This window comes from Peromyscus californicus, unplaced genomic scaffold (genome assembly GCF_007827085.1).
Source record: "Peromyscus californicus insignis strain IS unplaced genomic scaffold, ASM782708v3 Scaffold_14__1_contigs__length_90479793_seg_2, whole genome shotgun sequence".
Classification (NCBI taxonomy): Eukaryota; Metazoa; Chordata; class Mammalia; order Rodentia; family Cricetidae; genus Peromyscus; species Peromyscus californicus.
Window position 1 is genome coordinate 79993379 of NW_026294436.1, and position 25563 is coordinate 80018941.

At 42.9% G+C, this 25563-nt stretch overlaps 1 long non-coding RNA gene across 10 annotated transcripts in view; it reads left to right on the forward strand.

Moving 5' to 3' along the window:
* The window catches only part of LOC128110194 (uncharacterized), a 60662-nt gene that overhangs the window by 17117 nt on the left and 17982 nt on the right, over window positions 1-25563 (forward strand). For 4 of the 10 annotated variants that reach the window (XR_008218142.1, XR_008218144.1, XR_008218145.1 and 1 more), the window contains 3 exons: window positions 15138-15327; window positions 23441-23545; window positions 24678-24929. The exons of 3 other annotated variants lie outside the window; for them this stretch is intronic. This is a non-coding gene — a long non-coding RNA (uncharacterized LOC128110194). Of the gene's footprint in view, window positions 1-15137; window positions 15328-23107; window positions 23361-23440; window positions 23546-24677; window positions 24930-25563 lie in introns of those variants that run through there. 3 more of the 10 variants (XR_008218148.1, XR_008218146.1, XR_008218147.1) reach the window with 3 other exon arrangements.

Here is a 25563-nt window from a genome sequence, read left to right on the forward strand (position 1 = left end):
ATTCGATTTGGCTGGTAGCTGTTTGTTCAGGGTAGCCAATTATAAAACTCCAAAATCATAAGCATGGGACATTAATAGAAACACTGACAAAGGAGGCAGCCCTGGGCTCTGAATGGTAGGATTTAGGAGTTGGGGAGAGGGCAAAGCACAGAATGTGGGAGGAAGGTGTGAGCTGAGACAGAGGATGGATAGGCAGTCAGTGTTCGGACAGTAGGAGCCTTATCCCTTGTTCATGTCCTGTCAGTCTCACATACTTTCTCATTTCATGACTTAACCTAGCTCTTGGGTTCCTCCTTTCCTCCTGCATGTTGTTATAATGATTCCTAATTCTTATCGAGCACTTGCTACCTATCAGTGTATGCATGACACTGAGTGTCTTGTTACATATTGATAGCAATCTTGCCATAGGTGCTTAGTGTTTAGTGGGCACTTTATAGCCAGCAAAGATTGAATAACTTACCCACAGTGACGTAGCAGGAAGTGATTATGTCTGGAATCTCTACTAGGGTGTCTCAAGTTTCCAGAAAGTAGAAGCTAAATTCCCAAACCTGTGCACAGAGGTCCTCGAGTCTCCTAAAATGTGCAAAGCCCAGACTAGGTAGCCAGTGTTTTTTTTTTTTTTTTTTGGTTGGGGAGAGGTTGCAGGGGTGTCAGGAATTCAGGGCTTCCTGGTTGATTCCACTATAGAGTCTGGTTTAGGATCTGCAGCTTGATCTCTCTACTTTAAGGCCTCTAGTATTTGACTGAGTGTACTCTGTCTCCAAGTTTTTCATAGAGCCATGTATGGAGGGTGATTCTTTATCTGCTTATTTGGTGACAGGGTATCCTATCCTACCCTACCCTAACAGGGCACAGTATCTGGGACTCCCAGAGAGAGTGACACTGGTGTGAGGAGGAACAGACCTGGTAGGGTGATTTTCCTGGAGCCAGCAGCCATTTTCTCTGAGTAAAACCTCGAGTGCAGAGCCTACTCACAAAACTCAGGAAATCTCTGACTGGTTACTCACATCTTCTGCTCTCCTGGGTCCCTGCCTTCAGTGGGGAAGAGGGAGGGTCACATGAGGGCAGATCTCAACAAGTTCTGTTCCTCTCTGTCCCCAGATGAACCTGAAATGGACACGAAGTGCCGAGTCGCTGGGGTGGCTGGGAGCAGCCCTAAATTTAGCAAAACTGTAGCTGTTGGGGGGCCGGCCTGGAGGAGGCCAGACCCAGCTGAGTGGACTAGATTTATAGTCAGCAATGCGGTCAGCATTGTCTCTGCTTAGTGTCACCTCTGCTGGGCAAGCTTGAGCTTATATAGCATCTTTTGGTTTCCAAAGACAAGAGTTTGTTGGGCTGTCCTGCAGGGGTCCCTGGCTCTGCCCTCAGAGACACTAAGGAAACTATCCCTTGGTTTTCCGCTTACCCATTCATCTATTCCTCCCTCCCTCATGGTCTGGAATTCTTACTGCATAGCCACACCTTGGACTGTAGATTTCTTTCATGTCTGTTGGCAAGCTTGCTAACCTTTACCCCAAGGCCCTGGAGAGAAGATCTGAGCTTTAGTAGCTCATATGGCTTCTAGGATACTTTTGGTTATTGTGATCAAGGCAGGGGTTTCGAGAAGAGGAGTTGAGATGGTTAAACAGGGTTTTAAGGCCCGAGATGCTCTCTTTTGACTCCTAGAAAGTGAGCCAGCTGATGATAGTGGTTGTCCACATATCACCCAGAGTCAGTTGTGATGGTTTGATGTACAAGTCTTAGACAGTTAAGAACTTCTCTCTGGCCAGCTAAGACCTGTGTCCTGATGTGGGCAGTTTGAGGGGAAGTGGCTTGTAAGATTAGAGAATGGCAGTCTGTGGGTAACAACATCTTCCCCTTGGGACTATTCTCCTAGCCCTCAGATCTAATGGTGATTGCTTGGTCAAAGGAGGCTCTGTCTCATTAGTGTCCCAGGAGATGATAATCTGGCCGAAGTTTCTCAGATCTTTAAGAGTGATGATTACACTGTTGGTCAGGGCTGGGATCATATCTGTGATATGATTTGCTAGTATAAATCACTATGTCTCAGTCAGGAATTGTTGGGCCACTGCCATTATCTTTGTTTTCTTCCCCGACTCCCATGTGTACAGGGATCTTGATAGAGAAATACTTCAGTGTCTTGCCATATTTGTACCCAGAAAGATGTTTCCAGGCACTTGTCACAGCTCCTGTCCCTTTAACACACTTACACCCCAGGCTGGTCACATGAACTACACAAGGCCATGTTCCTGGTGCTCCAAGCATGCTAATGATGCTGGCATGTTTAGGTGCTAATACCTTTAAGGGTAACAGGGAAGGATTTGCAAACAGGCATCATGTGGGAATGATTCTAGTCTAGCCTGGAGCTGTTTTCCTTCTTTCTGTAGTCGAAGTATTTGTTCTGTCTTGCAGAACTTCTGCTTGCTGAAGTTCTCTTAAATACAGGAAACACATACTTATTACCCTGGAGAACATGATATTGCTTCCTAGATAAAAGACCCAGCCTTTGGCTAAATACGTCAGTGTGCAACACTCAGTAGCCATCATGTGTTTTAGTTATACGTCTGCAGTTGACAAGTTGCTTCATTCTGGAAAGGGGAGTGAGTCTCCCAAGGAGGACCTCTGCTGGTTCTGGTTGGTAAAAGAAGGGGTCCTTGTATAGATTCTGGAGCATGCTGATTTTTTTAAAGTACAGGATAGGTATCAAGCTTCTTTCTATGTAATCTCATTCCCTATACTCTGCAATTGTAATGTCAGAGTGAAGATGTGAGTGATCCCTATGACTAGGAAAGAAAGGGGAGGAGTGGAGGTCAGCAGAGCAGAAGCTAAGGGACCTGGAGGATGTGTACATGGTCTTGTTGGGTGCTTCAGACATCCATGCCAGCAGTTTGCTGATTGATATTTCCTGTGTCCCTTACACTTACCATGTTTCCCTGTTGTTGATGTGGCACATGATTTTCTTGTGGAGAAGCCCACAGTTAGGAAGGTACTTTTGCTCCAGAGAGTGTACAGCTTTCACAAAGGATGTTTGGGTACCTGTCTTTTTATATTCTTCCCTTTGTTAGTGAAAATCATCAGGGATTATTGCATGGTAAAAATCCTTGGTGTTCTTCAAGTTCAGGTTCATTTCTTGTCTATTATAGGCAACTGAGGTGAGGTTTTTGGGCTCGAGCTAGCTTCTGCTGTCTCAGCTGTCAAGTAGCCTGGCAGAACCAAAAGTTTCAGGAGTCCCGATCAGTGAAGGCACATATTTGAATGGATCAGCAGATGAGTATATGTATTTAGAAACTCACCCCAGAGGAAGAACCCTGGGTAAGCCTGGCTGCTCATCCTTGCTTGCAGGTCAGAGCACACCCAGGCTGCATCCTCTTGTCCTAGGCCAGCTGAGGTCATTTCCTTATGTACCAAGGCTACTTACACCCAGCCACTGTTTCCTGTTTTGTGTCAGGAAGTGCAGGTCACTCGTCTTGTGACCTCAGGGTGGCTTTTGCTCATTTACCAGAGTTTTGTTTCCCTTATAGTTCAGATCCAGAACTTGTCTTGGACTCCCTCTGTGCCTTCTTCTCTGACCTAGAGCTTTGGCAGCCACTGGGAATTACAGCCCTGGAATACTGATTCCAAATTGTGCATCTACTGAGTTTCTTGGGCTTGTTTTTCACAGACCCTTTGCCCCTAGCTTCTACCACTTCTGTCTCATTAATACATTCTATTTCTTATAAAAAGTGACTCCATTTCACCATATTCATAAGACACAAATCCATCTTTAGACTCAGTCTCAAAAGAGTATATAAAATTTGACAAATTAAAGAATTTTGAAAGCATATTTCTTTTCTGTGGGAGTAGTCAAATGTTACATGTCTGCCATACCTTCAAATGTGGTAAGAATGTGCTTAGAGGTCTATATGTGGCTTTTGGATTTTTTTGTAGCAGAGACGGAGGCACTGAAATTTGTTGGTGGTGGAAAGTCAACCTATTTGTACAAAAGTCCATTTTCTTTGAGTTAAAAAACAACATTTAAAATCTTTGTCATTAGTTTATTTTTCATAGTGTTTTTACTGACCTATAATATAGATGTAAAAATATGACCATTTAATGTGCTCAGCACAAGGTTTATACAGCCCATAAACAGCTCCAAGATAAGGGAAAAAATGGGAATATTACAATCTCCCAAAGATGCTCCAAAGTATTTTCTTGTCACTCACTACCCATCCTAGGGTAGATACTATTTTCATCTAGTTGCTAATAGATTAGTTTTCTCTGTCTTAAACTTTATATAAATAGAACCATACAGGATTTTAGTCTGGCTTCTTTTACCCCTTTCTGTTTATGACATTCATCCATGTTGTGTGCTATTTTCTAAGAAGTGTAGTATTCCATATTATTAACAGAGCACAGTGGGTACCTCTGATACTGTGGTGTATGTTTGGTTGTGCTTAGACTGTAATTGGAAATAGTACTACGTGACTATGTTTGTTCACGGCTTTTGGTGAATGAATATCAACATATTTATATGTTCTAAGCAATTTAGTTATGAGACCATTACTGAGTATTCTTAGTTCTGTCATTAGCGGGTAGAAGCTCGGGGACCACCATTGTATATTTGGTTTATTGTTGATCTACCTATATAGTAGAATGTAACTACTATACAGCTCTGTAAACATATGCATGCATATATGCGTGTGCATATACACTTATGTGTGTACATTTTTGTTGTATTTGCTTAGAAGTAAAATTGCCAGATTATATTTTTAAGGTAGTACCAAAGCAATTGTACCAATCATGCTTCCAGCAGGAAAGTAGGAAAGTTCTAGTTGTCCCATGTCCTTGCCAATATTTGATGTTATCTTTCTTTTCACTGCTAGTTATAATAGGTGCTGTGGTCTAAACATACACTTTAATGCTTAGCCTCTTGCTCATTTCATAATAGGTTTGCCTGTCTTATTCTTGCTGGTTTGTAGGAAATTCAGTATTGATATAGGTATTGTAAACATTTTTTCCTTCCCCTAACTTCTAGTCTCCCTATTTTCAGATTAACCCTTTGAAAATACTAGCATTGTATACAGTATTGTGGAGGATATCTTATTGCTAACCATATTGAAGTTGGGCCACATTGATCAAAATCATCTGCAAAGAACCCCTGAGGTATTGGTTATATAGGGTAGAACAGGATCTCTTCAAGTTATTGGCATATGAAAACTGATGTCTTTGGGACACATCAAAAATGTTAAGTGTTTGCTGTGTGTCATGTGGTATTCTAGACACTCCACATAGGCTGCCCCATTTATTCCTAAAGTAATCTGGCCAATTAAGTGCTATTATTACTCCATATTCAAGCAATAAGTAATATAAATAAATAAATAAATAAATAAATAAATAAATAAATAAATAAATAAATAAATAAATAACTCAAAGAAGTTTTATAAATGCCCAGGGTCACAAAGCTGGGTTCCAGGCTTGCAGAGTTTGTGCTGTTCATGCTATTCTGTACTATTCACTGCACAGGGCCACATTTCCCAAGTATTGTTCTATTGTGGTGCCAGTTCTAATAAGTGCTCAGTAAATACCTCTTGAAGGAAAGGATTCAACAGTGTGTGTTAGACAAAGCCTTTACTGAGTAGGGAAGTTTGTCCTGGCAATGGGATGCTGGTATAAGAAGCAGTTGCATTCCATACTGCTGTATGTCTGTCATCAATAATACCTGTCACTGAGGAGACAGTGAACATTTGTGGAGTGAAAGAATCAGTGTACAGGTAGTGGACTCTGCTTAGTAGATGTGGGAACTCAGCAGGCACTGTAGGAATCAAGGCTCAGGCCAGCAGTTGGTGTTATATGGGTGGCCTGGAACATTCAGTCCAACTAGAGTATCCTGGTTGTATAGCAACAGGGCAGCAAAGCTTGTGGTTAAAGAACAGGGTCCTTTGTCAGCAGGTGAGGTCATCCCAGTCATTGACAGTTAGATTAGAAGAGGTTTCAGCAGGTATGCAGGGCTAGCAGGAATCAAAGTCCAGTAAGTAAAGGTTATGAGGCTTCAGGCAGTAAAGTTCAGGGTGGCTGGAGAGAGCCAGGAGTACTATTGCCAGCCTGGACTTCCCTCCTGAATGGGGTCTTTCTTCTTGATAGTTTCTAGTACCTAGGAGGAACATATCAAACTCAGGAGGAGACTTAACTCAGGTTGAACCAGAAGAAGCTCCTGTGCATGTCTTGCCCAACTCTTCATTTGACAGTTGAGGAAATTAAAATTCCAGTGAAAGGTTATTCAGTAATTAGTAGAGCTAGCACTAGAACCAGGTACCACAGAGTTTTTCCTATTTCCTCATGTTATGTCAAAAATTAAGAGCTGATGGGAATTGTGCAACTGACAAGGAGAGAAGATGGAAGGAAGGCCTTGAAGAGGTTAAGATTGGATTTAATATGGGAGAGGAGAGGGGGTGCAGGCTAGAGAACAGCCTAGGCTGGGATTTGGATAAGGAAGCTACTTAGAAAATGACCATTGACTAGATATCTTTCTCAATCTTATTAAAATATGATTTACAGAGACGTGCAACTTGCTAGAGAATGGACAAAAGGACTGAGTAAGAAGTAAGGATTGTACCTCAGCTGTGCCTAGACTTACCTGAGGCTTTAGGACTTCTCTTTTTGCAGAGCCTGGGAAGATTTAGGACTGGAGAGCAACAAAAGGGACTCCTGAGATGCTCCTCCAGGGGACCAGCTTCTAGGGATTCTCACACGTAAACAGTGACATCACAGTGCACCTGGTCTCAGTGGGCTACAGGTGGTATTCTAAGGGTTTCTCTGTGTTTGCCCATTAAAACTTCGCAGTAATTGCAGAGTAACTGTTATATCTGAAAGGTGAGGAAACTGAGTCTCAGATATAATATCTTTCCCTTAGAGGTATATATGGCAGAGGCAGAATGTGTGAGCTAGTTTGAGGATTTGGCACCAGTAGGATGTGTAGGAGCTTCTGGAGCTCAGCTTCTGACCATTTAGTTCCTGGGTTTCACCCTGTTGAGGTAGCTGCCCTGGTGCTTCAGAGAGGGGCGTGCTGCCCTGTACATTTTTTATAGATTAGCCCCTGCCTTGTGGCAAAACAAGTCAAGTAGAAAAAAAACAAACCAACATTTCATGACTTCCTGCAGAAAAAGCCACAAAGCTTCTCAAGTAGAGGTAAGACCACCCAGAATCCCTGGATATTTCCTGCTAAGGGGCACAAGGACTTTAATCTTACCTGTGGTGACACTGAGATCTGGCCCTCATGTTGCTGTTTCTTCAGTGGTCACTGTCTCTGACCCTCTTACACCTGTAAAGTTTAATATAGTGGCTGGGGTAATGCCTGGAGACTGAGGGTCTGTCCTCAGTTCTCCACAAGCTAATTCAGGGACTTTGAGATTTTCTGGGTTCCCTTCTGCAGAAGGAGGTTGGGTTTGAACAGTGGTTTCCAAAGAAATATAGAACATTATCTTCAAACAAAATATTGCTTAGAGGTACAGAATATAAAACAGTAAAATAAGCTAAAATTTTTCAAAGAAGAGGAATAAGAAGAGGAGGAGACAAAAAAGGGAAAACAGGATGAGGTCATTAGATTTGGTTGGGAATTGCACTCAGTGCTGCTGTTCTGCTTCTGCATCTTTCTACATATGGTTCCTGCCCCTCACTTTGCCTTTGCTCCATCTAGTCTCATGGAGGGTTTTGAATTACTCTGGGTCTTCTTTAGCTTCTGCCTTCTCACGGAATCTCAGTGCTGCTGCTGATTTCCTTAGCTTCTAGGTTTCTATTGCATTTGTCAGCCATTTCAGTCATTTAATTCTTCATACTACCTAATGAACGCCTCCAAAATACATAGGGTTTTTTTTTGTTGTTATATACATACACAACATGTGCTTGTATTTGCATTTGTACATAAATATCTGCATCTCTGTATATGTGAATTCATACTGCACGTGGACATGCACATACAGGTCCTTAAGGACCATGAGCTTTATTCCCTAGTGCCTAGTACATAACCTAAATGAGTCACCAGAAAAGTTTTGTAATTATGGGGTTTCCTTCCTTGCTATCCTAAATGTCTTGTACATTTCAGATGATACTCAATTAAGTATGATTATGTAGATTGTGATTTGTGTCTGGAAAGTCTTAGACTTGAATTTTGGTTCTGGCTTGTACTAGCTTTAAGTCGTTAGGAGACATATGTAGCTCTACTGAGGTTGGGGTGAGGCTCTGGCATTCAACAGGTACTTAGTGAAGGCCTGTATGAGATAGGCATTATTCTAGTTGTTGGGAATTTAGCAGTTTGTAAAACAATATTTTGTCATAAAACTTATGTTCTAGTTAATCTTCAGGAAGCCCCCCACAAGGTTGTTCAGAGAGGAAGAGGAGAAAAGAGGACTTTGGACAGGGTTGGGATTGTTCCTGGATAGAAGTTGTCCTTTGGTCTGAGTGTTGCACAGGGAGTTCTGTGTGGTATTTTTACTGTGAGATGAAGAGGGAAAAGGCTGCTTGGGTTTTCCTAAGGGACACGAGCTCTGAGACCCAGAAGGGTGGCCACAGGTAGCCACATTAATAATAAAGCCAAATTTTAGTTGGTTGAGGCCATAGCCATCTTGTTTCTACCTCCCAAAGAGAATGTCTTGGAATCAAGGACTTCCCAGATAGAAGAAGTGTGTGAGATATGAAGTGAAATATCATCCAAGGGTTTCCTTCTGCATTCTGAGGAAGCAGCAGCAGAAGGGGACATGTGTATGAGCAGTAGTCAGCTGTCATAGTCTGAGGTGGGGGACACAAATATATAACAAATCTATTTAATGTCTTCATGTCTCAGATGTACCGTGTGTTCAAGCAGCCTGCCCTCTCTTAGGGGGATTTGTTTTTATTTTCTAAATTGACATAACATTTGTTCACGTTTATGGAATACAGTGTGGAACTTTGGTATTTATATACAACATGTGATGATCAAATCAGGGTGATTAGCATTTCTTTCTTTCTTTTTATTTTTTCTTTTTGGTTTTTCGAGAGGGTTTCTCTGTGTAACAGCCCTAGCAGTCCTGGACCTAGCTCTATAGACCAGACTGGCCTTGAACTCACAGAGATCTGCCCGCCTCCTGAGTGCTAGGATTAAAGGTGTGCATCACCATTGCTTGGCATGACTGTGTCCTCCAACATTTATCATTTATTTCTATGTATTGGAAACCTTTGAACTTTTCCATTTATTTTGAAATATATAACAAATTGCTATAGATTATAATTACCCTATTGCGTTATAGAGTGGTAGAAGTTATTCTTCCCATTCAGCTACACCACTGTATTTATTGCCCTTTTTCCATTCCTCTCCCTCTTCCCTCCTTAGATCCTGGAAATCACTGTTTTCCTCTCTACTTCTATCAATTTTTTAAGCTTTTACATATGAGTGAGAGTACATGGTACTTGTCTTTCTGTTGCTGGCTTGTTTTACATATGAAATTATGATGTCCAGTTTCATCCATTTTTTTTGAAAATGATAGTATCAAATTATTTTTAAGAGTAAATAGTATTCTATTATATATAAATACCACATTTGTTTTTCCATTTCTCTATCAGTGGGCATCTGGCTTGATTTCTAGTCTTGGTTATTGTGAATAATGCTGCAGTGAACGTAAGAACTGTAAGCATCTCTCTACTGAGGGTGATTTTGAGTTGAGTTGAAGTTGACCTTTCCTATTCTTAAACTTCCTCATCTACAAAGTGAGGATAATACTAATTATACATACCACATAGGGTCATTAAAGGATTAAATGTACATAGAAGGGCTTAAAACAATGCTTTATAATCCTAATACTCTATGTCTGTAACTCTTATTGTCTGTCCCATTTGTGTGGCATTGGTAGGCTTGTTTGATTTGTCTGTGATCATGAGCTTGTTGACAGGATATGTCTTACATTTCTCATTCCCTGTGCTTATCTCAGTGCTTGTAGCCTAGTGGACATGTTGTAAAAATGTTTTGAAGAAACTGTGACCTCAGGATGTAGGCTGAGATTAGTGGGAAGGTTTGAGGTGGCATCAGAGCAGACAGTTTGTGAGAAAATGAAGGGAAATGCTAGAGGGGGCAGATTAGGACCAAATGATAGCAGTTAAGTTTGTCACTAGGGAACCATGCAAAGTTGTAGAGTACAGGATAGATGTGAAGGGTCACAGTTTAGAAAAGATGCTGATAGAAGTTTCTAGACTGGGTTGGAGGAGAGAGCCTGGCCGTAACAAGGTGGTTGGGAGGGTTCTGCGACACATGGCTGCAAGTTACAAGTTGTGTGGGCAGGAACGTTCTGCCTGCATTTGCTCTCCCTCCTCCTTAGCTCAGTGCTAGAAGAAATCAGTCGTCAAATTGTGACCTTCCCATGTCCAGCCCTGACTATACCCAGGCCTGATATTTGTCTGTCTGTGTCTTACTCAGATATACCTTGCATGTGTTCCCAAGTTTCCAAGCTGCATGAGTCTTTGTATCACAGACCCAGTGCGACTTCAATCCCTCTCGCTCTCCAGCCTCTCTGTATTTTTTTATTTTCATCTTAAGTGAGAAACAGTGAGGCATCTGGAAGTAAGCCATGTGCTTTTGTTTGTTATTCTCACCAAGGACAAGCCTGTTCCCAAGCTCCAGGAGCAGCACCCTAGATCCCTGAGGAGGGTGATATGAGACAGAATTGGAGAAGAATCATCCTACGGAGACACTGCTTGGAAAACACTCCTGCCTGGGTGTCCATTTTGTTTCTGCCTGGCCACAGCGCTCTCAGCTTTTGCTTGTCTCACTGGTTCTACAATGCATTAAATTCAGGGGGCATTCTATATCCTTGTGGTAGCTGTGGCCAGCTTCTACTGGCTGCTGTGACACTGTGTAGTGGTCATACCACCTACCTGTGGCACTGGGTTCTATCCTCATGTCTTGTGGCTCTGACCACAGTTGTTTGGAGGTAAACAGAAAAATAAGGATTTATCTTAAAAAGATATATCGGAATATAAAAAGTTTCTGTTAGCCTTTAATTAGCATCTCCCACATACAGGAAACCTTCTATAATTGGCACACAGAGTTTGAGAACACCATTCCTCCTGCTTAAGCAGTGGTGTGTGATGAGAACAGACATTTATTAAACGTTTATTATTATAGGCTGGGCACCATGCCAAGCACTGTGCATAGATATCTCACCTACATATTAGCCTTTCACAGTGGCTGCATGCCACAGATCTTACTAGTGCTGCTTCATGGATAAAGATCTTGTAGATGGCTTCATGTCCCTCAGCTAATGTGAGTCTCCTGATTTCTGAGCCTACTTACCACCCCAGTCTTCATACCATGGGTGTCAGAGAGGACGATTTAGATTTGGAAGTCTCGGGTTAAGTTTATTATGGAACGTAAGCTATTTTAGCTGATCTTGTTTTTCCCATTTACTTATTTGTAAACTGGCAAATTTAATATTTATGTATTTCACAAGACCTCCTTAAGAGAGTAAATCAGGTGATTTGCCATGAAAGTATTTTATATACTAGTTTAAGTTAATAGCAAGGAAAAATTATTTAAAATTATAATATAGTAAAAGAAAGGTTCAGAGGCATTGGTTTTATTTTGGTGTGTGTGTGTGTTTAGTACTGATGCACACCAGGGGTTATAAGGTATGTAGATGGGGAGCAGTTCATTAGGGAAGGGTAGGCTTGGGGAGCTCTCCTGAGAGGCAGGAATGTCATTTATGTGTGCAATCTTGTGAAGTGACTGTCTATTGATTGCTAACTGTGCCTCCATGACAGGCTCAGTTCTGACCTGTTTAGTAGGACTAGCTGCATGAGGTGGCAAGGGTTTGCAGCAAGCCCAATGTGGAGTGAGTCATGAAGTCATGTTCATGATGAGGAGGCTGCTCTTTGGGTAGGTAAAAAGCATGGGGAGCAAGTTTAGGGACTTGACCTTATTTAAAGGCCCTGCTAGGAGAGGGGCAAAGACAGAATCCATGTCCAAGGGCCCTGAGACGAAGTTGGATCCCTAGAAAGGTCTCTAGACCAATAGACTTCTATTATTCCACATTCCTAGTGCTGGTATCAGTGAGGTACAGGGTTGTGGGCCAGCAAAGAGGATTATGAGAAAGGCAGCTTCTGCCCATGGTCCTTCTGCAGGCCTCAGGGACATGGCTGTGTCTGAGAGATAACCTGGGCCTAAGCAGGCTCCAAATCACTGAGAGCAGGGAACATTCCATGGTGAAACTTTTCTTCATTTTCTTGTCTAAGGCACAAGGCTTACTCAGGGTTCTTGCCATTTTATTTTAACTTCTTACCTGGTTCTCTATGAATGAGAAAGGAGACAAGTTGTTCAGTCTTGGGACAGTGATATGCTAGGGCAGCTTGCTGGAACACATTTTTCATACAAAGGTGTAGCTTATAGGTTGGAAGCGGCTAGTCAGTAGTATCTTGGCATTTTATAATTCTGAAAATAATATTTGTAGGTAAGCCCTAAAGAAACTGTCTTATGTTCTCATTCCTGTGTTCATTGGTCCATTTACATAGCAGATGGTTTCTGGAGATAGATGTGGCCTACTTGGTAGCATTGGGGGCTATAAGACACAGTTCAGGTTCATGAGAAGCATCTCAGCAGTGAGATTGTTTTATAACTGTTCCTAAATCATGTTAGCTCTAGAAGCTATTTTAGGAATGCCTTTGGTTATGAACCATATCTTATATTTAATTTTGATTCTCTTTTCACTCCTGTCCTGGATTCAGTAGCAGCACTAACAAACACCATGCCTGGCTTTGTCTTAGGTATTCAAAGTACTTAGAGCTCACCAGTTCATCAGAGCTGGCACCTACATACAGTCATCTCTGAGGGACGACCTTGGACATTGTCCTGTGTGGTCACTTTACCTTCCAAATGTCAGAAGGGCCTGAGCTTCCACTTGGGGCTCTGAAATGCTAGGACAGAGGCAAAAAAAGTGGAGAGTTTTGCTGCCTTTTGATCTTGGGTCTGTGTGTGTTTGTAATAGGCTTTCAGTGTACCCAGGATATGTAACAGCCTGTAAAGCTCTGTCTTCCCACCTGTCTTATGAGACTAATGGCTTTCCTTTGCTCCTTTCCCTTCATCTACTACCTTATGAGGTAAGACCAGCATTATACTGTCTCCTTAGCAGAAATCTATAGTATGTAGCCACAGGGAGATACTGGGATCTCTAGGGTTCGATTTGCTGGGTGAGGGTTGGTTTGACCCTGGTCTTTCATCAGTGTGACAGGACATCTGATTTTTGTGCCTGTGCCTCAAACTGGTGCAAAGGAAAAGGAAGTCAAATAAGATACCTCCCAGAGATGAGTTAGGCTTGTGCTATTCTTAGGGGAAAAAAGCTGATTTTAGCAGAATCTGCTAGAGGGTGAGCTGAGTGCTGGGGCTTGTGGCATTATAGGTTAGTCCCTCTGCTACTGCTTGGTGACCCTTTCTAGAAGCAAGAGTTGGAAGAGAAAAAGGTTCAGATCAAAGGAAGGGGACAATAGCAGAAACCTCAGAGGACCAGTATGGCCTGGAAGGAACTATGGCTCTTGAGCTATTCCCAGTGGGTTGTAGAATGTAGGAGTTGACCTTTTGACAGGGAGGTCTCATGTAGCAAGTGCTGATAGGACCTGTAGTAATTAGCTTTGGGAAGATTGAGAATTTTGAAGCTTTTCTGGACCCTGTCTTTGCAAAGCCCACTCACTGGAGGCAACAGCTGAGCCCCATGGGACACATGGTATACTATCAAATTCTGGATTTCATGTGTTGTTGGCATTTAGAGAAGATGGCAGGCTTGTAACCTCAGAGTGCACTACATATAGGAAGACTTCAATAATGGCTTTCTCTTTTTTCTTTTCCTTTCCTTTTTTTTTTTTTTTTTTGAGGTCCTAAGGATTGAACCTAGGACTTTGTGTATGCTAGTCAAATACTATACCACTAAGTAGGAGATGGAGTGGGGGCAAAGATGGGGTTATAGAGTCAGAATGGAGAGTCAAGGCAGCCACAGAGTAGCTCTTCTGAAGATCAGAATCTGTGAGACTTTAGGTGCCTGGACCATTTCAGAAGTCTGTCCTATTCTTAGTCTCAGTTCGGAGGGAAAAAGTCAAACTAGAAGTTCAAGGGAGGGTACTGATTAGCCAAGAATTCTTGAAAGCCTGAGAAGATGAGGGGAGTTCTAACACATTACTGTGTATTTTGATTCTTTTTTTTTTTGGTTTTTTTTTTTGGTTTTTCGAGACAGGGTTTCTCTGTGTAGCTTTGCGCCTCTCCTGTAACTCACTTGGTAGCCCAGGCTGGCCTCAAACTCACAGAGATCCGCCTGGCTCTGCCTCCCGAGTGCTGGGATTAAAGGCGTGCGCCACCACCGCCCGGCTACTGTGTATTTTGAAGGGCACTACTTTTGCAGCTGTGAAAGCCATGACTGGGGAGTTAGGTGGCCATTCCTTTTGTAGATTTCACAGTGTTCACATATGAACAAATGACTACCTTACAGTTTTGCTATAGCAACAATAACAATTTGGGTAAACATATTTAGCAAATACACTAAGTTCTTTACTTATATAGATGCATCACAACACTGGGAAGGATGTGCTGAGCTTGTTAGGCCACGAGACTAGTAATCTACTTAAGATCTCCCACGTTGGATACAAATCCAATTCTTCTTGTCTAGGTACCAGGTAAAGGCAGATGATATTGAGGATTCCTTTGAAACCCCTGAATTCTTCTTTTTCCTTTTCTTTCTTTCTTTCTTCCTTTCTCTCTCTCTCCATCTTTCCTTCCTTCCTTTTTTTTTTTTTTTTTTTTTTTTTTGTCTTGTGCATTAAACCAAGGGCCTCAATTTTGCTAGGCAAGTACTATACTATGAAGTTATAGCTTTAGCTCCAAACCCTAGGATTCTGAAGGCTCTGACTGAAAGGCCACTCTAGGCCATTTGGAAGGGAATGGGAGATCAATGTGCTTAAGTGCAGGAATGGTAGTTGGTGCTTTTGGGGATCTCACTGTGATTACTGTTTTGTGGCTATGGGTCATTGTGATGGTTTTGATTAGGAAGATTTTATGAGCAAGAGGATCCAGTGGCTCTTAGGTAAAGGCTTCTCTAGGTAAGAAGGCTGGTGAATCCCAGGCTTAGCATCTCAATACCTTCTGCTTTCTTTTTTTCCAGCCCCTGCCTCATGACTTTGGGCTCATAGAAGCTCCAGAGGTGCTTATGTCATGTCAGACCCATGGAAACTTCTTGATCGTGTCCTCAGCTTCCTCTCTAGCTCTGCTGCCCCAGAAATGTGCAAGTCAGTAGAGTCCAGGTGCTTACCTGAAGATGCAAAAGAACTTGAACCATCTTATTCTGGGGTCAGGTGAGCCCAAAGAGCTGTCTATACTTGGTTTCCCTTATCATCTGCCTCTGCTGTTGGGGGTCTTGTTGGCCATGGTAGAGTTCCTCACAGTACTTATGCTAACTGTGCATTTCACTGGGATAAATGAGTAGTCATTCTGTAGATCCTGCTTGATTTCTAAATGCTCACCCTGGCCTCCAAAGGAGTTGAAGTTTTCCGAGGGAGGTTGGTGAATACTCCTTGCAAGGTGTTTGGAAAGTTTAAAGTGAGCTGATTTGTCTTCAAAGTACATTGGGCATTGCTGCCTTGTCTTTGGGGTGAGAACATTGGCCTTATAGGGTTATACTAGAGCCTAGCTTGAGAATAACATCCCAGAGGGCATTAGAGAGTGGAACTCCCTGGAAGAATATTACTCTATTTTCCATCTGCGTGTATTCATGATATTTCCTTACTCTGGTCAACAACTCTCTCCCTCCAAACTTTAGAAGATACTTCACACTGTCACACATTTTGTGGAACTGTACTTTTGATAAGATTTTACATTATGATTATCATTATGTAAATATATCCTGGGTACTGTCCTAAATGATTGTGCTATCATATTTTAGATGATGGCTTTGGCCCTGGAATTCTTATCTCTGATCTAGCTCTTCAAGCTAACACTTGGTCATTGAAAGCCAGGTCCTGTGACCTGACCATATGTGATAACTTTGTTCTCTCCTCCTCTGTCTTAGGCTGTGGGTCTGGACATGCTGCCCTGGATTAAGGCTAAAGCAGTATGGAAATGAAAACTAAAGTTAGGGCCCTGTGTGTTAATGAGTCTTGATATCTAGATCTGACCCAATGAAACAAAGCAGGATTTGTTCTTTAATAAGAAAGAGACTCCATTTTAAAATTACATGTCACTAAGCTTGTATGGTCACATCAGTCAGCATAGTTTGGAGAGTATTCACTTGTCCAGGTTCTACATGCCCTAGAAACATCAACCTGTACTCCTAAGGTCCAAGACCCTCATATCTGCAGCCTGGTCTGTTCTGTGGCACAGGCTGTAGTCCGCAGTTGAGGAAAGGATTACAGATCTCTAGTTTTGGTTCACATGGCCCAGCCATGCTCAATATCTGCAGATTATTTCCATTCATTGACAGAACCAGGATTTTAAGAGCAGCCAGCCAAGAGACCCACAGGGAGTCTCAAGACTTTGTGCCCTTGTCCCTGGACAAGGGGCAGGTCAGTGGCCCCCAGGTATTATCAAGACAGCAGGTACATGTCACCTTGCCAAAAAGGGTTTTGCTTACATCCAAGGAGTGAGCAGGGCAGGAGTTTAGGTTTAATGATCAGTGGCCTAGGTTTCATAGATACTTTGGCTTCTTTCACTTTCACATGAAGTGCTGTGAAGCAGCCTAGGCAGGACACTTTGGAGCCTAGATTTCTGGTATAAGAGACAGAATGATTCAATCTGTCCAAAAGAAAGTACCTGCTTAAAAGCAGAGCACATTGGTCACAGTGTCTGCTATCCTGGTTCTGATCTTACCCCAAACATGCCTCCTTGTGATATAGCCCTTTCCATATTCTACAAGGGGCTCTGGGTGTGCTGAGTTCATTTGTGTTGTGAATTCAGAACCTGGCATGTCTACTCTGCATATTCATCACTCTTCTTTTGCCCTTTTGTCTTCAAATCTCACCTGTTTTGGACCCGAACACACTTGCTCCTGTCTAGCTATTCTCATAAATAAGAAACAAGGTGTTTTGTGCCTGGTCAGTACTTGGATGGAAGACTTGAGAATGCTAGGAATTGCAGAACTAGTGAGTAGCTTTTGTTGTAAGATGTATAAAATCATCATCTTCATTGTTATTTTCCTTGCCACAGTGTTAGCTAGGATCAGTTGAACTGCTTTCTTTGGGTTGGGCTTTGAGCTGAGTGATTTTGTATTGTCTCCAAGAAAAACCAGTGATCTACAGATGAAATTGAAGCAGGAAGTACATGAAAGTTAATTGAGTTGTTGAAGTTTATATAACTAGTAAAGACACTGCACAAGAATTCAGATTTAAATCTGTTTCGTTTGAGAGTCAGGAATTTTTAACCAGTCTTTGTACTTAATACTATGTATTTAATAAATGTTTGTATAAATTCGGGATTGCTTCAATAGGCTAGCAGTCTTCATGGTATCACTATTAGTAATTAGAAGCAGTTTTTGAATACTTATAGTCGTAGGCTTTCCAGTTCTATGGAATAGATATCCATTTTTCTGATTAGGAAACCAAGACTTAGAAAGACCAAGGTTACTTGCCTTAGGTTGCACAGCTAAGTAGTATAAATTAATTGGGATTTGGGTGCAAGTTATCTCTAGAATTCTAAATCTGCACTCTAAATCCTTCTGTTTTTGCCCACATTAAGTAAGACTCATTTTCTTCCTCTTCCTTTCTTCTTGCTTCCCTCTTTACCTTATGGTGCTTTTCATAGTTTGTACCTGCTCTTCCTATTTTCCTTTTCAGATTATGTCTGTTCATGTGAAGCTTAATTCATAGGACTGACTCTTCAGTCTGTGCTTGCTTAAGCTTTATAATGACCTCTACTGCAGTATGTCTCCCCTTCCTCTCCCCCACTTCCTTCTCTCTTTGAAGTGCTGGGGGTTGAACCTAGGGCTTTACATATGCTAGGCAAGCACTCTATCATTGGTCAATATTCAGAGCCCCCTCCCTTTTTGAGCATAGTGCTGTGTAGCATAGGTAGGCCTTAAACTTATGATCCCTCTGGATTACAGGTTTACACTATCATGCTGGTTCTATTTTATTTTTGACTAAAAGAAAGAGTAGGAAGCCCAGAAGTAGACACACACGTGTTGAGACCCCTGATTTATGACAAAGAGATTTATGTACTACTGAGAGTAGGGAATAGATAGTTGTTTTAGTAAACACTGCTAGTTCAGTGTGATAAGATTGAGGAAAGAAATGAATCTGGACCATATAAAAAATAAATTTCAGCAAGACCACTGAATATTAAAGCTTCATGTATAAGCTAATAGTATCTTCATGACCTTGGGATAGGCATACAGTTCTTAAAGATGGCACAGGAAGCCCTCACTATAAAGGAACAGCCTGATAAATTGGATATTAAAATGAGAAACTTCTATTATTGTGACCTCAGTAAAAAGTAAAAACAAAAGCAATGTGGAGAATATCCATGTAGCGTAGCACCTGAGGATGGAAGGCAGGTCACATCTAGAATATGTGGTCTTCCAACAGATCCTTAAGAAAAAAAACAAAACTCCCCTTTCCACCCCCAGTGAGCAGAAGAATGTTCTGCACTTAGGAACGTGAGTCATAGGCAGTTTTTTCTCCCGTTTCCACGTTTTAACCTATGGATCTTGGATTACTGGTGCAGCCTGGTGGCTGGCCTCAGACCTATTTCTCCTTTCAGTAAGAGCACCAGGCCTTTCATTTCCCATGCTGCTTCGCTCAGCTATACCTCTTTTCTCATGAATGTTACTATGTGTCTTTAACTCTCCTTTTGCTTATAAATTTTGATCAGTTGAATTTTTCTCTCTAGCTTTTTCCCTCTTTGTTTTTCATTTCCCTTTTGTTCCCTCAACCTTCTTGCTGAGCCTTAAATCTTTAGGTTGTAAAAGCTACCTACCATACACTCTCAAAAGACTTGGGGAGAGCAAGCTTGTTCTGTGGGGCTCCAGAGACCCACAGGCTCATATTTACCTACATGAGGTTTGTTCTTTGCTGTGCTACAGTTGTCCAAGTTCTCTAAAGAATGGTCAGAGTTACCACAAAGAGGCAAAACAGCAACTTGGTTGCACTGTTTTCTGTGGAGGGCCCTATGCCTTGGATGGTGTTAGATTATGATAATCTCTTCCAATCTTGTCTCTAAAGCCCTGATCAGACCTTCCACGGACATCCAGGGGAGTAGCCCTCAGTGGGAAAGAAAGCCAGTGTACTAACATGATCTCTCTGCACTGCCAGTTGGTCAAGGTGGGCTACAAATACCGTTACTTTAATGGTAATCATGTCTACTTAACAAATACTTTTAATACAGCATTCCACCTGCATCCATCAGGGATGGATCTGAAAGCTTTGATTACCTTTGTTTTCTTCAAATGGCAACATATGTGTGTTGGTTTTCTTTTGGAGCTTATTCTTGTTGCATCCCTCTCTGGCAGTACTTGTTCTCCCTGGCATTACACATTCATTATTGGACCCATGAACACCCTGGAAGTTTTGTAGGTGTATGTGGACTTTACAAGGTTTTTTTGTTTGTTTGTTTTTTTTTTTTTTTTTTGGCAGTGTTTAAAATCTTGGAGCTTAACATAAAGCTTTTGTTCTGAAAAATTAGATAGTCTGGATTCTGTGATCTCCATTCTCAGATAGCCTTGAGCACAGAGCTGGAGGGACAGCCTACAAGGACTGGCATATTCCTTCTTGGGACATTATTTCCCAGAAGACTGCTTTTCTTCTTTATTACTGTTCTTTTCTACTTTATTGTTTTATTACTGGCTGGGAGACATCATAGTTGGTTACTTCAAAAAGGGAAGTATGGGCTAGCCTGGGGATTAATCAGTATGTTTACTATTAATTCATTGGAAAAGCAAATTCAAGCTTCTAAAGAGTAGATTTGTTTTTTAGTATCCATAATGCACATTTGAGAATGCTTAGAGGATACTAAGCTGGCAAATCTGTCTGAGGTGTTGGCCCATTTCCTATACTTCTGTACTGTATATTAGCTTAGCACTTACTAGGTACTTCATGAATGCTTTACCTCCTGAGGTCACCAAGCCCCAGCTTTGTCTACTCCCAGGTTCTTAGCAGAAATGCCTTCCACATCTAGTATACCACATGTGCATCTAGCTGGCCACTTCCATGGGAGACTAGATTTATGTTTAGTATATCTAGGATACACACTCGGGCCCCAAATGTTCCAAGAGTGTTAGCTTCTTGCACAGCTCCCCTGCTTCCCCTAAGGATCCAGTCTTCCAGAGCTGGACTTGATGGGAGAAAAGAAAGGCAGCAGGCCAGCAGGAATCCTACTTTTGCCCACTGATGTGGCTAATGAAGTTTGTGACCAGTACAGAGTGCATGCAATTCATACCCTGGACAAGGATGGGTCAAAGTTTAGCTCCATCCCTTTAAAGAAAAAGAAACATTGTTTTTGGCATTTTGAAATTTTGACCCATATCCTTTGGAGGCCAAGGAGAGCTAACTGTGTCTGGAGAATTTGTTTAGTCCCCAAGGCCTGTAGGAATTGAGAAGCTGAGAAACCTGGAGTTGTTGGGCAGGAGCTGACACCCTGCCTTTTCAGGTTCCCAGGCCTCTGAGTATAGATGGCAGAGTCCCTGCTCAGGAGTTATCCTTGCTGCCCGAAAGAAATCAAATACTAACCGTAGCATCCTGTAAAACTGCTTCCTTGTATGTTTCACTAAGTAAACATCCACCCATGTTTTTGAAACTGAATTCATCTCTGCTTCCTGGTCATCCCTTTTGGGTTTTTTCTGTTCTCAGTGCTCCATAGAATCAGGTTAATGGAAGAGACCTAGAATTAATCAGAGGCACCTAAGATAACTGCTTTAATCTTAGTAAAATTCTGAGGAGGGTAAATGGACTTTTAGGAAGAAAATGGAAACAAATCTTCCTACATGGTGTCATACTTTGCGAGCCGTCCCTGCTGTCATGGGCATTTCCCTGTGAAGGCTTAGCACAGTCTTGCTGTGGTTGTAGACCACAGTGGCCTCACTCCTCAAGTTCTGTGGCCTTGTATGTCCCTACTCTTGTCCTGTGCATCTCTTGACTATTTCTCATGGTTTACCTCTTCTCACTTCCACTCACCCATGACATTCCTGTTGCCATGGGACTGAGAAACCACATCATTTCACCAAGTTCGTGAGATTATGGGCTAACTCTGTACTGAGCCTGCTTCCCTCTGGTTCCTTCTCCTGAAAGAGAAGGCTCTCTGGCAGAGCTCTTTGTTTATTTGATCCTGGGCTCATGGATAAATCAGGAATGTCCTGACATGAACTTAGGCGTGTGTGTGGTGTGTGTGTTTGTGTGTGTGTGTGTATACATGTTTTTCCCCATGGAGAAGGAAACTGTCAAATGGGAACTTTGGTAAGCAGAGAACCATTCTGGGGAATTTGCTTTAAGTGACATCAGAGCCATATGCCTTGGTCATCAGACCAGTAGGTAACTTCTTTATTGGCATACTCTACCCTGCCTCCCAGAAGGTGTAAATTTGAAGCACTTTCCCCTCTGTTGGGAGCCTGGCACAGATACCCCAGGCTTCTTTTAAAACGAGGGAATACCAGGTTGTCTTCCAAGAGATCCTTCTCTCTGCTGACTAAAATGTTGGCTCTAATGGTTGTGTAAAGGCTATACAGAATAGTGGGTGTAGAAGAGGTGGTTTCCTGGCCTCTTGTTCCTGTTCTTCTTACTAAAAGTACAAGATCCTGATGTGATGCACTTTATGAATCAGCTTACCGCCCCCAGAACCTGAACACATCTGAAACATCTGGTTAGAGGCTGGTATGAGAAACACTTACATATATATGATGGTTTGAACACAAGCCGTGTTGAATGTGTCTGGTTATGTAGGGTTCACTGGGTTGGTGTCTGAGCTGTTATTGGAAGCATTCTCAGAGAAGGGCATGTTAGAAGGTCTGTGCTTTGGTGCGGTTGAGAGCTGTCGCTATCCTAAGGTAACTTCCACCTGCCTCTGAAGCATTAGTGGAACACCTTCCTCATAAGAGTTTCTGGGTATGTGGGTACACTAAACTATTGTTCAAGAATTGAGGTTTGGGCTGGTGTATGTTCATCTTGGTTGGTTACCAGTCCTGAGAGAAGAACCAGTTATTGGCTACCTCAGGTCCAGGCTTGGACGTCTCTCTTGTTTGTTGTCATTTATGTTGTCGGAAGGCTCTTGGGAACAAATGACTCAGCAATGAATTGCAGACTGTGTGGCCTATGTGCCTTTTGGGAAGTAATTGAACAAACCTATCTAGATCCTAAAATTTTGCCACTGAATGAATAGAGAGCTACATTACACTGGATTTCTTCAGGCTGCTATTTGGTTTGTTTTTCAAATACCTGGCCTGATAGAAGGATCTCATTTGTGGGTTAGGCAGACAATGTTTTAATTATGCTTTTTATCCTTAGGAAATTCAGGATATAAAAGTCCTGATTTCGTAGCTAAAAATAAAACAAAAAGATTTAAAAAAAAATGGAAGGAAAGAAGAAAAAGGCAAAAATAATTCCAGAAAACAGCCGTAGCTGTAATTTTGGATTTGTCTGTGGCAGAAAGAGTTAATGGGATAGGTCTTATGGTGAGGTCTATTTTAGCCTATGGCTATGAGAAGCCCATATGGCTCAAGAAAAGATGATGCAATATTTAGTACAGGACAGGCCTGGCTGGGCCCTGGGGGCTGCCACTCAAAGAGTTAAAGTTAGTCTTACTGCCATGAAACTCCAAAGGAAGAGGAGAGGCTGCAGGGACAGAGACCTGTGTGTTCCAGAGCTGTTAGGTATGAAAAAGGAAAAAAGGCTGAAAAGTGTGGCCAAGAAAACAGAATGTAGGTCCAACTTTTTTTTTTCTCTCTCTTGTTTGACCAGCCTTGGCACTGCCCTCTGCCTCGCCAGGGGAAAAGCTGCAGTTCTGCTTCTGCAACACAAGGAGCAGACTGGAGAATTTAGATCTGCGTCACAGAGCTCAGAGCAGAGAGAGAGAGAGAGAGAGAGAGAGAGAGAGAGAGAGAGAGAGAGAGAGAGAGAGAGAGAGAGAGAGGGAGGAGAGAGGAGAGAGAGGAGGAGAGAGGAGAGAGGAGAGAGAGGAGGAGAGGGGAGAAAGGGAGAGAGAGGGGGAGCCAGCATGAACACACAAGCTGTCGATAGGTCTGTTAGCAGCAGCCGTGCTGCAGCAAAGAGAGAAAGCAAGAAACAAGTCATAGCAACACTGGGCACCAGGTTCTGCCAAGCGTTCAGAAATCTGTTGGGGGCCAGAGGCCTCTGGGTAGCCTAGGCTAAGATGTCACGCAAGGTGCCATGGGCGGTTCCCATGGGAGGAGGTGAGATGGGGGGGCAGGAGTGGGTACAGGAGTGGGGTGGCAGGGGAAGACTTAATCAGAGTGGATTCTGGAACATTCAGGACTGCGACACCTTGTATCTGGATAGAGATTTGGGTCTGCGCAGGAGACGACTGGTGGTCCAGTGAGGCTTAAGGACTTGATGGCGTAACCTACTTCTCCCCCACGTACGTATTTTGTGTGATAAGGGCAATGTCTCGGGTATGTGGGTGCTCTGCCTCTTCTCACCTCTCTTGATTTTTGCTGTTTTTCCTTCCCTTGGAGGTTGTTGTTGTTGTTGTTGTGTTTTCCACTTTAATTTCTTCTCCCTTCGTGTCAGCTACTTAAGCCTGACAGGGTGGGGGGAGGAGTGAACCATCCCTGGCTCCTCACTTAACCTCCCACCTTTACCCTGTTTTCTTCTGGTGAACAGACAGGCTGGTTTTCCAGGTTGTTTGGGTGTCAGCGTCCATCTGTGCAGATCTCATGGGGAAGGAGGAGAGTGAGAAGTGACAAGAAGCAGTCAGGAGAAACTGTTTTTCCAGGCATTCCCTTTTAAAATGTCTAGTCCTGGGCATCTGGGGTGGTAAAGAGCATAAGCATAGGGTAGGGTGTGGGCTGGGAGAAGTGGGTGAAGCTGGTAGGATGTGACTGCGTAGTTGAGAAAAGTGGAGAATGGTGACGCAGTCACTGTTGCATCTTGTCAGGAGCTCTGTGGGGACAGGTAGTGAGGCTCCTGGGATCTGTCAGGCCAGCAGAAGGGTTAAGGATGAGCCTAGGTGGGAAGCTAGCATTTAGAGATTAAATGTCATCCTTTTGGCGTTGGAAAGTTGTTTACCTTGCGTTCTCTGTGTCTCCATGTTGGCTCCCTTCCAGTTCACATGTGATGGCCTTCCCTGTACTGCTGCATCATTAACTAAGTGACTGAGCTGGCCTTCTATTGGCCAGGGGAGGGCTCTTACTTCAGATACTTCCTCTCATTGGTGGGAGGGCCAATGGCAGGTGAAAAGCTCTTTTTGGTTGGCTGAGGACAGAGTATCAAATCTGAATTTGCATTTCACTTGCTTAAAGGGGAGGGGGAGAAGCCCAGCAGCTTCTAAAATCTCTTTTAGGGGTGTGCGTAGGTGCGTGTGTCTGCCTGCTTCAGACTGCCCAGTCGCAGCTTCTTCCTTTACCTTTTTAAAATTTCACTCACTATAAGGAAGAAGAGCTTAGAGCGCCCCAAACTTTTTTTTTTTTTGAGGGAGGAGATTGGGGAGACTGGTTTGAAGAGGATTGACCAAATTGGAAGAAAATATTTGTCCTTTGCTTTGGTATCAGAAAAGGGAATTTTCCGATCTGCCACACCTCAGTGTTGCGGCAAAAATAATTCTTGGCTCCCCTGGAAACCATCGGGCAAGGTAGGGCAGAACTGCTGCTGCTGCTGTCGCGACCACCGTGGGCTTCCTACTGAGTGGGCTGCCCCCAAGTGAAGGGATCTACACTGATGCTCTGATCATCCAGAGGTCCTTAGAGCAGCTCTGAGCTGAGTCCACTTTGGAAGAACCTGCCTTTTGGAAGCTGCTTGGAAAGGTGAGCATGGGGACTAACCTCAGGACATTGCTTGGAAACTAGTTGTTGTAAGGTTTTCTGAAAAATGAGTGGGTAAAGGTTTGAAGGACTCCCATTAGAATGATTTGTCAGTCTAGGGAACTAAGAGATAAAGAATAAAACTGGGCCAGCATCAACCGTCTTGTATTGGGGGAGGGAAGCAGGAAAATCAGAGTTCTGGCATCCCATCTTGTCCCTGTGGTGGGTCTCATATTTGTGGGAGGGGGTTTGCTGGGCCCTGTACTATGTGTAGTGGCCCCACCCATGACTGCGCATCCAGAGCATGAGCGCAGTGCGCCCTGGGTCTCTGGCCTGGGACAAACACCTCCCTGCTTGTTATATAACTCAGGGTGGCCTGTGCCTTCTCAAGCCTTCTTTGCAACTCTACTTCCCCACTCCTCGGGGCTCACAGCTGAGGGTCTGATAGAGAACATGGGGAGGTTCCTCCCTGTATGGGCTAGCCCTTGCCTACTTAGTGACCAGATTTGAATACAGAAATGATCTGCTGTCTCATTTGGGGATATAGGCCCCAGAATGTCCTTCTGAGTACCCTGTGTCACCTATGGTCCCTGGGGCTTGGAGGTGGGGGTAGTGTCCTCCTTTCCCTTTTACCCTT